General features: G+C 33.6%; 1 protein-coding gene and 1 pseudogene across 10 annotated transcripts in view; one reads left to right on the top strand and one right to left on the bottom strand.

Moving 5' to 3' along the window:
- Positions 1–17,687, top strand: part of MDGA2 (MAM domain containing glycosylphosphatidylinositol anchor 2) — an 811,975-nt gene that overhangs the window by 89,099 nt on the left and 705,189 nt on the right. The gene's annotated exons all lie outside the window — the stretch shown is intronic.
- LOC103099616 (importin subunit alpha-6-like) lies at positions 10,974–16,100 on the bottom strand (annotated as a pseudogene).

Raw genomic sequence — 17,687 nt, 5'->3', positions numbered from 1 at the left:
TCTCAGTGGAATCAACTCCAAGAGGAAAGAGCGTCTAGATTCACTGGGGTATCGATTTTTATCTTACCCTTCAGGGAAGTTGAGAGAAGAGGGAGGTTGGGGCAGGAAATATCAAAAGAGAGAGAAAGAAATGGAGGAGGAAAGGAAATAGTAAAAGAAGAAAGGGCAGGACTAGGAGACAAAATCAAAATTATTGGGAATACACAAAGGGTAATCACAACTATGAATGTGAATGGGATGAACTCACCCATAAAATGGAAGCAAATAGCAGTGTGGATTGGAAACCAAAATCTTATTATGTGTTGTCTACAAGAAACACACATGAGGCAGTTAGACACACACAGGGTAAAGGGAAAAGGCTGGAGAAAAATCTATTGGACATCAATTGATAAAAAAAAAAAAGGTAGGAGTCTCAATCATGATATCTGACAAAGCCAAAGTAAAAAATGATCTGATTAAAAGAGATAGAGAAGGTAATTACATCTTGATGAAAGCCAGTATAGACAATGAGGAAATATGAGTACTGACCAAGTATGCACCAAAAGGTATATAATTCAAATTTTTAAAGGAGAAACTATTGGACTCAAAGAGGAAATAGGTAGGTAAAACTATACTAGTGGGAGACCTGAACCTTCCTCTACCAGACCTAGATAAATCAAATAAAAAACAAAGAAAGAGGCAAGAAATGTGAATGAAATCTTAGAAAAATTATAGTTAACAGATAGATGGAGGAAAATAAATAGGGACAAAAAGGAATACACCTTCCTTTCAGCAGCACATGGTACATTCACAAAGATTGACCATGTACTAGGGCATAGAAACATGGCAAATGTGCAAAAGAGCAGAAATAATAAAAGCAATGTTTTCAGATCATAGTACAATAAAATAATAATTAGTAAGGGTACATGAAAACTATTTGGAAATTAAATAACATGATTCTTCAAAATTGGTTGGTTAAAGAACAAATCATAGAAACATTTGATAAGTTCATTGAAGAGAATGACAACGAAGGGATATTATATCAAAATCTATGGGATGTAGTCAAAGGGGAAAATTTATGTCCCTGAGTGCATATATTAAGAAATCAGAGAGGGATGAAGCCAATGAATTGGGTATGCAAATTAAAAACCAAAAAGAGAACAAATTAAAAACCCCCAGATAAAAACTAAATTAGAAATCCTAAAAATTAAAGGAAAATTTAATAAAAGTGAAACAACTATTGAGTTAGTAAATAAGACTAGAAGCTGGTACTTTGAAAAAACAAATAAAATAGATAAAATACTGGTTAATTTAAGAAAAAAAGGAAAGAAGAAAACCAAATTAATAGTATCCAAGATGAAAAAGGTGACCTAAATCCTAAAAAAAAAACAAAAAACAGGAAATTAAAGTATTATTAATTTTTAATTATTTTATTAGTCACTAATAATTATTTTTATGTTTTATTTTTATTTTATTATTATAATTATTAAGGATTACTTTGCCCAATTATATGGCACAAAAAGAAATTGAACAAGCCATTAAAGTCCTCCCTAAGAAAAAATCCCCAGGTCCAGATGGATTCACAAGAGAATTCTATCAAACATTCAAAGAACAACTAATCCCAATACTATGCAAACTACTTGACAAAATAAGCAAAGAACGAGTTCTACAAAATTCCTTTAATGACAGAAATATGGTACTAATTCCAAAGCTAGGCAGACCAAAAACAAAGAAAGAAAACTACAGACCAATATCCTAAATGGACAAAGATGCAAAAATCTTAAATAGAATACTAGCAGATAAACTCCAGCAAGTGGTCATGAGAGTTATTCACTATGATCAGGGATTTATATCAGTAATGCAAGGATGGTTTAACATTAGGAAAACCATCCACATAATTGACCACATCAACAACCAAATCACAGAAATCACATGTTTATCTCAATAGATGCAGAAAAAGCCTTTGACAAAATACAACACTCATTCCTATTGAAAAAACTAAAAAGTATAAGAAAAGAAGTCCCTTTTCTGTAAATAATAAAAATATATCTTTAAAACCATCAGCAAGCATCATCTCCAATGGGGATAAGTTGGAAGCCTTCCCCCCAAAATCAGGGGTGAACAAGGATGCCCATTATCCCATTTATTATTTAACATTATACTAGAAATTCTAGCAATAGCAATTATAGAAGAAAAAGAAATTGAAGGTATTAAAATAGGCAATGAGGAGACTAAACTATCACTCTTTGCAGATGATATGATGGTCTACTTAACGAATCCTAGAATCAATTAAAAAGCTAGTGGAAATAATCAACAACTTAGCAAAGTTGCAGGATACAAAATGAACCCACACAAATCATCCACATTTCTATGTTTTCTATATTCCTATATAACATTTCTATATTTCCAACACATTTCAGCAGCAAGAATTAGAAAGAGAAATTCCAGTTAAAATCACTCAAGACAATATAAAATATTTAGGAATCTATTTGCCAAGAAAAACACAGGAATTATATGAACACAACTACAAAATAGTTTCTACACAATTAAAACTAGATTTAAACAATTGGAAATACATTAACTGCTCATGGGTGGGACGAGCAAACATAATAAAAATGACATCCCTACCCAAATTAATTTATTTATTCAGTGCAATACCTATCAAACTATCAAAAAACTTTTTTTACTGTCTGGAAGAAAAAAAGATTAAAAATATCAAGGGAAATAATGAAAGAAAGTGAAGGATGGGGGCCTGGCAGTATCAGATTTTAAACTCTAGTATAAATCTGTTGTCATCAAAACAATATTGCTAAGAGACAAAATGGAGGAACAGTGGAATAGACTTAAGGTAATTGACCTCACTAAGACAGTCTATGATAAACCCAAAGATCCCAGCTTTTGGGACAAGAACCCACTATTTGACAAAAACTGCTGGGAAAATTGGAAAACAGTATGGGAGAGATTAGGTTTAGATCAATATCTCACATCCTATACCAAGATAAATTCAGAATGGCTGAATGACTTAAATATAAAGAAGGAAAGAATAAGTGAATTAGGTGAACATAGACTAGTATACTTGTCTGATCTATGGGAAAGGAAATATTTTAAGACCAAGCAAGAGACAGAATATTACAAACTGTACAATGAATATTTTTGATTGCATTAAATGAAAAAGATTTTGTGCAAACAAAACCAATGCAATCAAATTAGAAGGGAAGCAACAAATAGGGGAATAAATCTTTATAACAAAAAACCTCTGAAAAGGTCTAATTACTCAAATTTATAAGGAAATAAATCAATTGTACAAAAAATCAAGCCATTCCCCAATTGATAGATTGATAAGGGACATGAATAAGCAATTTTAAGATAAAGGAATCAAAACTGTCTCCTTATTAAGGAGATTTGCTAATATAATTGCAAAAGAAAGTAATTACTGTTGGTGGGATGTGACAAAATTGGGACATTAATGCATTGCTGGTGGAGTTGTGAATTGATCCAACCATTCTGGAAGGCAATTTGAAACTATGTTCAAAGGGCTTTAAATGGAGATCTGCCCTTGGATCCAACAATTCCAATACTATGTTTGTACTCCAAAGAGATAATAAGGAAAATGAATTGTACAAAAATATTTATAGCCATGCTCTTTGTGGTAACAAAATATTGGAAAATGAGGGGATGCCCTTCAATTTGGGAATGGCTGGAACAAATTGTGGTATATGTTGGTGATGGAATACTATTGTGCTCAAAGGAATAATGAACTGAAGGAATTCCATGTGAACTGAGATGACCTCCAGAATTTATGCAGAGAAAGGAGCAGAACCAGGAGAACATTATGCACCGAGACTGATACAGTATGACACAATCAAATATAATAAACTTCTCTACTAGCAGCAATACAATGATTCAGGACAATTCGAAGGGATTTATGAGGAAGAACACTATCCACATCCAGTGTAAGAACTGTGGGAGTAGAAAAACAGAAGAAAAGCAACTTCTTGATCATGTGGTTCAATGGGGATATGATCGAGGATGTAGACTCTAAACGATCACCCTAGTGCAAATATTAATAATATGGAAATAGGTCTTGATCAATGAGACAGGTAAAACCCAGTGGAATTGCTCATTGGCCACAGGAGCTTTGAAAGGAGGGAAGGGAAAGAACATAAATCATGTAACTATGGGAAAATATTCTAAATTAATTAATTAAACTAAAAAATTAAATTAAATTTAAATATAATATTCCAAATTGCAAAGAACTAGGATTAAAAATGAAAATAACCTACCCAGAAAAACTGAGTATCATATATACTACAGGGAACAAAGTAGACATTTAATGAAATAGGTTTTGAAGCATTCCATATGAAAATAACAGATTTGAATAGAAAATGTGATATCTCTAGTCATGTTTATGAGACTCAAAAATAGTTCAAAAAGGTAAACATGAAACAAAAATAGTAAGGAAATTAATAAGATTAAACTTTTTTCCTCCTTACATAGGAATATGCTACCTGTAGATCCTAAGAACTTTATGATTTTTAGGCCAGTATAGAATGACTGAGGAAACAAAGGTGGGAGCTTCTTAGCATATTAATTTATTAAACAATGATTGTTAATTGCCCAAGAAATCGGGAACAATCACATTCCTCAGCTTTGGAATTGGCCCCTGAAAATAGAGGGAGACAGACGCTTATGCATTAAAACCTTAAAGAAGACCAATCAATTAAACAAAAACAACCAGGATACAAAATTAGTTCATCTGATTTCCAATTGAAAGAAAGAGAAGTTGAGATGGAGAAGAGTAAACAGGTATCATTCCCTGAAATCAGAAAAAGAGATGTCTCATTCCCCCCAAGTAGCTATTTAATCAAAACAACATGGAAACAATAACTAATCAGTGTTCAGATAAAACATATAGTATTCTTGTGATGTATAATTGTGAGAAAATTCTGTGCATCAATCTTTGGATCTAACCAAGTTTCTAACCAGCATAGCTTGGGACCTGTGCTGAGTCTCTAAGCAGCAGGTAGAAGTGCTCCAGTTTCCCAGCTATACAGGGATATATGATATACAGGGTTAACAGTGAATAAGGTTTTCCCGTAAGACAGAAATTAAATTAGGCTAATAATTTAATAGAAAGGGAATTGAATTAGTTCTAAAACTGAATCACAGGATATAGTCAGTGTAGTTTACTCAGGTATCACTGTTCTAATGCCCCCAATCCTCCCTTTTAATTAATGAAGTTGTAGACAGACCACTCTACCCAGGGATCACCTATTTATAAGCCAAAATAAAAGATACTTCACATATTCATAATCAGATTTTTATAAGGCAGTCAATAGATCAAATGTCTTTAAAGACTCATACTGACTAATGTTGAAAAGAGAGTCACCAACATAACCAATAATGAAAAGAGCTGAATTTGGGCCAAACCCAATTATGCCATATAATTCATTATTTACATAATTACATATTTACATAATTACATAATATTTAAACCACCCCACTCCTGAGGATTACAATTTAAAATTACAATACCCCTGGTGGCATTAGAGTGACTCAAAAGAACAAAAGGCTAAGAAAGAAGGATCCATTAGAAGGGGAAATAGAGAGGAAAATTAGGGTAAATAGTCTTAAAATAGACATACAAGGAAGAGTTTTTACAATGGAGAGGAAAATGGGGAGGAAGGAGAAAGAAATGCTTGATCTTCATATCATCTGAACTGGTGCAAAGACAGAAAAATTATATACACATACATATATGTGAATATATATACATAATTTACATGTTTATATATATATATACATATATATATATACATTCAAATAGGTATGTGTATATGCCTACACACATCTAGAGTGGATTATAGAAGAAAAGGAGCTAAGAGAAAGAATAGATTAAGAGAAGCAGTGGTCAGAAGAAATACAAACATTTGAGGAAAGGAGAGTATTAAAAAGAAAGATAAAAATAAGAGAATAGAAACGAGGGAAATACAAAGTTAGCAATCATAACTGGGAATATGAATAGAAGGAAGTCACCCATAAAATTAAAATGGATAGTATAATGAAAGAGAATCTAAAATTTCAACAAAACGTTTTTATAAGAAACACATTTGAGTGTTATTAAATTCATTTTGTAAATTCATAATAAAATTTATATAAACATAAATAAATATAAGCTTTATTAAAATTTCAAAAGTAAATTAGCAAATAAGCCTAGGTCCCAGATATTGGCTCAAGAATTTACCATTTCACCAAAAACTGCAGAAAAACCTGGAAAGCTGTCTGACAGACACTAGACATAAACCAAATTTCTCATAACATATTCAAGATAAACTAAAACTTGGTGTGTGATTTAGACAAATTAGGAGAACATAGAAAAAATGTTCAAATATATGGACAGGGAAGAGTTAGTGACCAAGCAAAAGAAGTTTACAGAATGCAAAAGGGTATAATTTTTATTAAAAAGTTTTTGCACAAACAACTCCACTGCAAGTCAAACAGCAGAAAAGTTGGAAAATGAGGAGAAATTTTAATCATGATTCTCTGATAATGGCATATATATATATATATGAAATAAAATATGAGCCATTCCCCAAATGATAAATGTTCAAAACAGGCTGTTTGTAGAGAAAAAAATTAAAGCTATTGGTAGTCATATTAAAAACTTATCTAAGTCACTAATAATTAGAAAAATGCATATAACAACTCTAATGTCCTACCTCATATTCATCATATTGGCTAATATGACAGAAAAGGAAAATGACAAATGCTAGAAAACATGTTGTGAAATAGCTACACTAAGGCATAAATAATGTGGATCTGAGAACTAATAAAATTATTATATAGAAAATTTTGGAACTTTACTAAAAGTGCATACCCTGCAACTCTGGAATGTAACTATAAGGAGATAAGAGAAAAAGGATACATGCAAAAATCTTCATAGTATCTCTTCTGTGGTAGCAAACAATTGAATACTGAAGGTGCACTAATCAATTAGGGCATGGCCGAACAAGTTAAGGTGTGTGAATGAGATGGAATACTATTGAGTTGTAAGAAATGATACAAATTGAAGTACGTAGAACCAGAAATAGAACAATCTACACAGTAATAGCAAATCAAGTATAAAAGACTTAGTAAATAATCAGCACAATGAACCACCAAACCCTAAAGAGCTTGTGATGTGAAATTCTGTCTACTTTCTGATAGAGAATGAATGTTCTCTGAGTGTAGATTGAAGCACAATTTTTTCCTTTTCTTTATTTTGCATTTAGAACATGGATAATTTGGAAATACTCTTTTCAGGAATGTGTGTGTGTGTGCTTGTGTATTATATTTATTGCCTTCTTAGTGGATGGAAGTTAGGATGGATGGAGTTATCATGTAACTTAAAATTAAAAATTAAAATAATAAGTGAAGTAGTTGAAGGATGTTGGACTACATCAGGGATTCTTGACATTTTTGGTGACATGGATCCCTTTGGGTTTCTGAGGAAATCTATAGACCCTTTCTCAGAATAGTATTTTTAAAAGCATAAAATTAAATATATATATATATATATATACACACACACATATATATATATATATATATATATATGATTACTAAGGGGGAAAAGTGGAAATTCTCTTATTTTTCCTACTTGTATCCTAAGTGCTTGGCATACAGTAAATATTTTTTTTTATTTTTTAATTTAATTTGAATTTTTTCCAGATTACATGTTGACATAATTTTAATAACATTTTTATTACTTTAATATGTAGTGTGTTGTAACATTCCATAATATTGCATACTGCTCATGTGTTGGTTTAGTTACATATATTACCCTTACCTCTCCCCCACCCCCATCCCACTCCTAAATCAGGATTTAAAGATGCACTATCCCCCCCTCCCCCTTAAAGCCCTATTAATACAGGCTTTTAAGCTTCACACATTACATAAAACAATAATGCCATGAACTAAAACAAGTAAAGGTTATTTTGCTAACAGTACCAATGTTTATTTTAATTTCACAGTTTCACAAGTAAGCAGTAAGTACTTTAAAGATTAGTTTGAATTTTTTTTAATCACACTAAATCTGTTATTTTTCCCTAAGTGCTTATTTTTAAATGAGAAAAGAAATAGCATGAAGGAAAAGGAGCAATGCTTCTTTTAGTCCTTTATCTAACCAAACAGATCATCCTCCAACTGCAAATATGTTCTACAGTTAAAGATGAGTTAACTTTTGTGCCAACATTTTAATTATTATTTTAATTTTATTTTTTGCTTTCTGGTTGCTATCAGCAACAGCATATAAATAAAATATGGTACTACAAAATTAAATATTAATTCTTAAAAGGAAACAAATGTAATAATGAAAAACTTTAGTAGAAAACTAGTTATGATCAGTGTATCAAGTACATAAGGAAACAAGCCAATTTGCATAATTGCATAGATTAACTAGTTAAAATTAAAATTCAGACAGAATAGTATAATTGATTAGATGAATAAAAGGGGGCACTTTCAAGTACTTTTTTCCTGGTTTTTGGTTTGTTTTCCAAGTGTGTATGCCCTTAAAAACATTTAAAATTAACTTCGATACACTCTAAAAATTCATTTGGCAAAGCATTTTCCCCCTTTCATCTCTGATATAGTAAACTGGAGGAAAACAAGACTGGTACAACTTTTTTTTCCCCCACAAGGATCATTGAAGATGAATGATGCCATTGATCTTGGCATTTTAAAATGTAAACTTGTGAAAGAGGCCACCTTTCCAAAAATTTCTATGACATAGTGGTAGATTTTAAGATATTTGTGCACTCAATCTATAGAACTCATTATTGTATAATACTTCTTAATATAGTTCAAACTTTGGTCCCAAACTACTAGATAGTGCCCCTTTTATTCAAATTAACACATTGAATCCAAATCCAATCAAATTAGCTTTGCTACTCAAACAAGACCTAAGGAATAATGGTTTGTATTGAAATGAGTAAAGTGCAATCGCTTCATTGCTTAGAAACTTTCTTTATTCTTTACCTGCCAGGAAACTAAAAACCCTCTTAAGAAAGACATTACATAGTTCTTCCTTCAACAAGGATTATTCTGCTTGAAAGATTTGGCTTAGAGAGGCTGATTACAGTGTCTCCAGGGTCCTCAAAATAAAAGCAGACATAGCTGGTTATTTTATTTATGAATTATGCTGAATGCAACATTATCAAAATAAGTTAGAAACAGTGGAATACCCTGTTACCTGATATTCAGAACTGTTTTTATAACAAAAAAAATTATCTGATAAATTCACCATTAATTTGGTATTCTAATGTCATCACCCTGTTCTTTTGAATATAATGCAAAAGAGATACTTTTGGTTCTAAACCTCAGATTTCCACTGTAACAAAAAAAGGACACAAATATAATTCTCTAAGTAACATTATTTAAAAAGTTTGGCAGATGTACTCTAGCATTATGGACACTAGTCAATTCCCACCCCACTTATATTTTGTATATTTGTAGATTTTTAATGTCCTGCTAAAAAGCTTAGTTTCATTATATATAATTTACAAAGTATTAATAAGCACTCTTGTGTACATTGTTTTCTTGTAACATGCCTCTGATTTCCAGCGGAATCAAACTGTAAATGTTGCTACATATCAAATTAAATCTTTCTGTATTATTATACAGAAAGATTTAATTAAGAATCTTATCACAACTGCATCAAATACCATCTTAAAACAGCTCTAAACTACATTTAAAAACATATTCTAGGTAAATAGTAATTGGAAATGCAAATAGCTGGCTATTATTTAGTAACTATAAATAATGAATTCAATAGTACTACATCTGCATTAAAATTTCTATCAAGCACAGTACCAAGGGAAGAAGTTTACACAAAGTAAATAATGCATGATTTTATTAGTTTTATATTACAAAGATTTTTTCTTTTAATCTCAATACATGAAATCTGACTTAGAAGATGGCTTAAAATAAGAGTAATCTCAAACACTGAATCATGAAGTTATCTAAAGTATACATCAAGCAGCAATGTGACCATTTGAGTATTATACCATAAAATCTAATATAGATTTCAAACACAGTAACGAATCCTTAGCATTTTGCGTTTCCCATTGATATTGGTCATTTAGTGCCCAAATAACATTAAACACATTTTCCAAAGTTAATATAGAACAATCTGACTTCTTTAAAAGTAATTTTGGCATTCAAGTAGTTTAATTATTACAAAGAAAATCACAACTTTTCTATTACTGTTCTGAAAAAAATCAGAGAAATAATTATTGTATTGTTTTTGCTATGCAGTAGTACTTTACATTCATAACTAAACATCTGTCATGATGTACTACTGTCTAAAAATAAGAAGTGGACAAAAAGAGCAGCAAAAAAATGGAAGCACATTTGGACAGTTATACTACTAGAATCTAAGATTCTCTGAACATTGTATATGTTCCAAAAGAAATAAGTAAATGATTCAAGAAAAGCAAACACTGTAGTGTATGCTCAACATAAAGCAGAACAGCTTTTCTTAAACTGCCTTCTTTTAAAGACAAGTCTGGTTTTCAGCACATGATATTTTTTTTTAAATGTTTCATAGAGTTCACTTTTTTCTTTCTGCAAAGCATAATGTACAACACAGTGTTTCACAATTTAAAGTAATAAATATTTTCACATTCTAATTTAGCTTTGACTACTTTGTCTTTTATTTTATGTTTTTGTTCTGAAGCAATGACATTTTTGCTTCAGGACAGAGGTAGATTTAAGAGACTGGGCATATTAGACTTAATGTCAAAATGCAATTGTCAACAGCTGTTACTGCTGATATGCAGTTGCAAAGAATGCCTGAAAAAATTCAGCACCACTATTTAATACTTTACTAAGGTTCTCTCTTTCAAGCTCAAGTTATTAAATTTTATATTTAATGCACACTTAACTCACAAGTCAGTTACAAAAATCTAACAATAAAATATATAAAGACAAAAGACAAAAGCTATAAATGAAGAGAGGTACTTCTAAACAGAATTTTTTGCTTTTTAAAAAGTGCATCAGCTGCTTCATTTTTGTCCTCTCTAAAACCACATCTAACTTTCTGACTGGCCAAAAAGAGGAGTCGTGTGAAGCCAACATTTAACATTATGCTTCTTTTCACTTAGCTACTTATAACTGAAATCCTTCCATTGGTGCTTCCTGCTGTTGGAAAACAAATTGTTACTGGTTTTCATCCACCTGAGGGACAATGTTGGCATCTTCATCTTCCACCCCAAAGTAGTGTTCAATTAGATCAAAAGCCTTTTGGTAGATCTCTTGATTTTCATGGCTTTGAAGAAACTCAGTTTTATCCAGACCATATGCTTCTTCAATGAGAGCACAGTATGGATTGATGTTCATTTCATTTTGTCTAGATTCTTGCTCTCCAAGTCGTAAAATATCTTCAAGGCCATTTAAAGCCACCTGGACTATTTTGGAATCCATCACAGTCAAAAGGTCACAGAGAGGTTTAATACAGCCTAATGCTACCAGATACCGTATCTGTTCTGGAGTGCCTCCAGATGTTGCATTGGTTATGGCCTATGCTGCCTCTTTTCTGGTATGAAATTCAGCTTTCTGAAGAATTTCAATCAACACAGGAAAGATATTTGCATCTATGACAGCCTGAATCTGTGCTCTATTTCCTGCTGTAATGTTAGATACAGTCCAGCAAGCCTCTTTTCTAATTGATTCTTTTGGACTACTCAGTAAATGTAAGAGGCAGGGTAAAGCAGAACAATTCAGAATTACCTGTGTTTGAATATCATCCCCTTTCACAATATTACCAACAGCTCTTAATACAGGTGATACCACTTTATAATCATTGTGCATCAAAAGTTCCACCAATCTTTGACAGACTCCAGAGTCAATGACTGCTTGGATTTTGTCATTGGGTCCATCAGAAAGATAAGAAAGGGCCCAACAAGCATCTGCTAATACATCTGGGTCACTGCTAAATAATAATCTTGACAGGACATTTAAGCAAGGTGACACCTTACTGAAATCTGGAGGTGGGTTCTTGCCTCTCCATAAATTTGAGAGTGCCTATACAGCATTTCGAGTTGTTGTAAGTCTTTTTGAATTTGTCAGTAATTCTAAAAGAGGGGGAAGAATTCCACAATTCAGAACAAAGCCTCTGCATTCTGCATTATCACTAGCAATATTACCAAGTGTCCATACTGCCTGTTCCTGTACATCTTCATGTTCTGAATTGAGGAGTTTGATAAAAATTGGAACAGCTCCAATTTGAATTACCACTTTGGTGAGTAGAAATGTTCCAGATACCATATTAGTTAAAGCCCATGCAGCTTCAAACTGCAAAGTACAATTTTCGTTTCTTTCAAGAAACTTCACAAATCTCTGTACAACTCCTGGTTTTTGTATAACTTCATCTATAGGTTGGTTAGGTTCTTTAGAAAGCAACTTTCAAAACTTTTGTGTTGCTGTAAGCTGTTGGTCAGCATCATCAGAGAAAATCATCTGCACCATATCAGCAGTAATAACTTCTTCCTCAGGAACAAGTACAGTAGAGCTGATAACTGGATCCTGAATAGGACTTTCTTTTTTTTTTATTTTTTTATTTCTAAAAAGATTTATTTGGAAAAACAAAATGCAGTCAGTATAATATATGTATTTTAAAATCTTTTGGGTAAGAAAAAGATCTGCATCAATTAAGAATGCAGAAAAAAAACAAATTTAAAAGGATCCACAATTTGCTATTTCATTGTTACATTGTTATAATTTTAATATGTGCTTTTTAACATAAAATATATTTAGCTTAAATTCATCTTTCATATATAATACTTTTTTGATTATTTGTATGTTAGAATGTTTTTGCTGATTATTAAATTAATAATAAAAATATAATAGGTAAATATAAAAGATCTAAAAAGATGTACTGATGAGAACAAAAAATTTCAAATATATTTATCTGATTACAGACTTCTATCTAATATAGATTATACCCCTTAAATGAAATATTTTTTTCATTTTAATAATATTTTATTTGATCATTTCCAAGCATTATTCATTAAAGACAAAGATCATTTTCTTCCCCCCCCCCAATAGCCGACGCGTGATTCCACTGGGTGTCACATGTGTTCTTGATTCGAACCCATTTCTATGTTGTCAATATTTGCATTAGAGTTTCCTTTAGAGTCTCTCCTCTGTCATGTCCCCTCAACCGCTGTAGTCAGGCAGTTACTTTTCCTCGGTGTTTCCACTCCCATAGTTTATACTTTGCTTATGCATAGTGTATTTTCTCCTAGATCCCTGCAGATTGTTCCGGGCCATTACACCACCACCAATGGAGAAGTCCATTACATTCAATTATACCACAGTGTATTAGTCTCTGTGTACAATGTTCTCCTGGTTCTGCTCCTCTCGCTCTGCATCACTTCTTGGAGGTTGTTCCAGTTTCCATGGAATTCCTCCACTTTATTATTCCTTTTAGCACAATAGTATTCCATCACCAACATATACCACAATTTGCTCAGCCATTCCCCAATTGATGGGCATCCCCTCGCTTTCCAGTTTTTGCCACCACAAAGAGCGCAGCTATGAATATTTTTGTACAAGTCTTTTTGTCCATTGTCTCTTTGGGATACAGACCCAGCAGTGCAATGACTGGATCAAAGGGTAGACATTTTTTTGTCGCCCTTTGGGCATAGTTCCAAATTGCCCTCCAGAATGGTTGGATCAATTCACAACTCCACCAGCAATGAATTAATGTCCCTACTTTTCCACATCCCCTCCAGCATTCATTACTTTCCTCTGCTATCATGCTAGCCAGTCTGCTTGGTGTTAGGTGATACCTCAGAGTTGTTTTGATCTGCATCTCTCTGATTATAAGAGATTTAGGACACTTCTTCATGTGCTTATTAATAGTTTTGATTTCTTTATCTGAGAACTGCCTATCTATGTCCCTTGCCCATTTATCAATTGGAGAATGGCTTGATTTTTTGTACAATTGATTTAGCTCTTTATAAATTTGAGTAATTAAACCTTTGTCTGAGGTTTCTATGAAGATTTTTTTCCCAAATTGTTGTTTCCCTTCTGATTTTAGTTACATTGGTTTTGTTTGTAAAAAAGCTTTTTAATTTGATGTAGTCAAAATTATTTATTTTATATTTTGTGATTTTTTCTATGTCTTGCTTGGTTTTAAAGCCTTTCCCCTCCCAAAGGTCTGACATGTATACTATTCTGTGTTTACCCAATTTACTTATGATTCCCTTCTTTATGTTTAAGTCATACACCCATTTTGAATTTATCTTGGTGTAGGGTGTGAGGTGTTGATCTATTCCTAATCTCTTCCATACTGTCTTCCAATTTTCCCAGCAGTTTTTATCGAATAATGGATTTTTGTTCCAAAAGCTGGGATCTTTGGGTTTATCGTATACTGTCTTGCTGAGGTCGCTTTCCCCCAGGCTATTCCACTGATCTTCCTTTCTGTTTCTTAGCCAGTACCAAAGTGTTTTGATGACTGCTGCTTTGTAATATAGTTTAAGGTCTGGGACTGCAAGGCCCCCATAATATGTATTTTTTTCATTATTTCCCTGGATATCCTTGATCTTTTGTTATTCCAAATGAATTTTGTTATGGTTTTTTTCTAATTCAGTAAAGAAATATTTTGGGAGTTCAATGGGTATGGCACTAAATAGATAAATAATTTTGGGGAGGATGGTCATTTTTATTATATTGGCTCTTCCTATCCATGAGCAGTTAATGTTTTTCCAATTGCTCAAGTCTAGTTTTAGTTGTGTGGAGAGTGTTTTGTAGTTGTGTTCTGTAAAGATTAAAATTTAGGGGAGATGGGGAGACTGAGGCAGGTAGAAATTAGTTTCTCTCTGCAAGGAGTATTATATTTTTTAGAGGTTTATTAAAGGTTAAAGATTAAAGAATATACAAGTAAGAAACATGTGCCTAGGCCAGAGGCCTAGAAAAAATAACCTCACATCACGCAAGAGACCACCTGCTCCAAAACGGAAGTCCAAAAAGAGCCAAGAGAGAGCCCCTCAAAAGCCTTTGAATCAGCTTAAATACGTTCTCGATCTCGGCCCAGGTGAGATTACAAGGCATTCTGGGGAAGTGGAGCAAAGGCTTGTGGGGATTGTAGTCCTGGATTCGAGTCTATTTTTTACAGTTCATATAGTTCCTGTGTTTTTCTCGGGAGATAGATTCCTAGGTATTTTATTTTGTCTAAGGTGATTTTGAGTGGGATTTCTCTTTCTAGTTTTTGCTGCTGAGCTGTGTTGGAGATATATAGAAAAGCTGATGACTTATGTGGGTTTATTTTGTATCCTGCAACTTTGCTAAAGTTGTTGATTATTTCAATTAGCTTTTTGGTTGAATCTCTAGGATTCTTTAAGTAGACAATCATGTCATCATGTCATCTGCAAAGAGTGATAACTTGGTTATCTGTTGCTGTTGTTTCAGAAGACCCTGCTCTCTGAGGGGGAGGGGCCGTGGCTTCCCGGAGCTCCGAGGGCTCCTCCCAGGGGGTTACGAGCTCCCCCGTCTCTCTGTTTCCCTGCTGTCTGGGTGCCCCCTCCACTGGGTTGGGTTGTTTTCAGGAAGGGACCTTCAGAATAGCAGGCCGTGGGGCTCTGAGGTTGCCTCTGCTGCCTCGGACTCGGACTCAGCGCTCTGGGTTGGGGGGGATGGGTCCTAGGACCTTCCTTCTGCCTACCCCTTAGGTCCGAGCGGTCTCTGGTTCTGGCTTTTGGGGGGAGGGGCGTACCTTTTGATCCAGGTCCAGGTCCAGGAGGAGGATTCCCGGGGTCTATGCTGTTGATCGTTTTGAATTTCGGTGTCTTAGGAGCATTCGGTTTGAGATCGGTAAGGAAGGGTTTCAGGAGATCTGGACTTTAGCTTTCTCTAAGCTAAATCTTGACCGGAAACCCCTGAATAGTACTTTCAAGCATTTATTTCATCATTTATTGGAAGGGATACATTTCTACGTTTGCATAACTGTTCTTCCCTTTTTTGCTTTCGAAGTTGTATTCCTTCCTCTTCTCTTCGTCTACACATTTCTTGAGGATTAATGACTTATTCTTGTAACTTTTCATTCTGTAGTCATCCTTCCCTGGGCTTGCCATGGCATCCATTGAGAGGCCAGGTTCCACGCTCAGTTGTTGCTTCCTGGCTGCTCCTTAAGTGATTGCTGTCACCTCTGCTGGCTTCACAGCTGCACTTCGCAATCCAAAATGGCAGCCGCCTGGCACCCCCCTCTCTCTGATATAATTTTTAATAATCATTTTCAGATATTCTGCAATCCATGTTCTCCCCCTCCAATTTGTCCCTCCCCCTCCCCAAGGTGTCAGGTCATATGATATAGGTAGTAAATGTATTATCATTGAATACACATTTCTACATTTATCATATTGTGAAAGATGAAACATATTACTTACACTAGAAAATAATTCATGGAGTAAATAAAATTATGTATAGAATGCATTAATATGCATTTATTCTTCATCAGTTCCTTCTGTTAGTAGAAAAGGTTTTTCATCATGAACCTCTTGAAGCTGCCCTATGCAAAAATTAAATTTAGCCTCTAGTAATAAAAGTATTATATTTCATGAGGTGTATTAAAGATTATTAGAAATCAAGGAATAAAGAAATACAAAATAAGAAAACCATGTGCCTAGGGCTGATTAGCCCATACACAGCTTACTTGCTACATCTTGAAATGGCTAAGTAGAGACACATGTGAGGCAGAGAGCCAGTTAAATACTCATTGTGATCTTGCCCAGGTGGAGACTCAGGTGAGATTATAGGGAATTCTGGGAAATACCAAGTACTACTGGGGATTGAAGTCTAGGATTCGAATCTCCATTTTTACATTTCCCCCTGAGACCCGAGGAAGACCAGTCTCTCTGCTGGGGCTTATAAACATACCAACTTTGAAATTACAATAATTTGAGGATAAGAGGAAAAGAGAACAAAACCAATAATTGCTAGACGCATTGACAAAAAAGCGAGTTAGGGGGCTGTCCCCTTTGGCATGAAGGTATACATACAAAACAAATGCATTTAAATCCCCCACAGTTCAAATTACCACATCCCAAAGTTCACTCTGGATCTTCTCCTGTGATCTGTGGAGGCATCTTCATGGTGTCTTCTCCCTTTAGTTCACTTTTTGGATTTGGAGAAGTAGCAAGTTTTTTAACCAAAAATTACTCTCTCAAGGAATTTAAACTTTGAAATTTAAAATAATAATAATATTTTTACATTCCCCACCTGAAGAGGGTGATTGAAAAACACAGGGATAATTTAGGGATGCATGGCTGAGTTATGAGGTATGTGAATCAATTGGCAAGATAAATTATAAAAAATCTGAAAAATCCAAATAAAAAGGATTTTCTGGGTGAAATGTTGACTATCAAAGTCTTATGTGTAAAAATTCTAAGTAAAGGAAAAATAAATTTATAACAGGTCTGTGAAGCAGGTGCCAATTAAAATGATCTAAGCAATGATGTATTTACCCAGTCAGTAGGTAGGACTACAGAAAGTTGCCACATTATGAAAGACAGAAAAGGGACTAGATTATAGGAGCCAGGTAGGAGCCAAATTTGAGATACTTGGTAGAATGTGGAACAAGGAAGACCTACTTTTAACACTTGTTAAACAGCCGCAACCTCGAACTCCAAACATGTTCAAGTCCTCTTGTCATGGCTCAAAAGTGCATCAAT

This window comes from Monodelphis domestica, chromosome 1 (genome assembly GCF_027887165.1).
Source record: "Monodelphis domestica isolate mMonDom1 chromosome 1, mMonDom1.pri, whole genome shotgun sequence".
Lineage (NCBI taxonomy): Eukaryota > Metazoa > Chordata > Mammalia > Didelphimorphia > Didelphidae > Monodelphis > Monodelphis domestica.
This window is presented reverse-complemented; position numbering and strand designations above follow the sequence as displayed.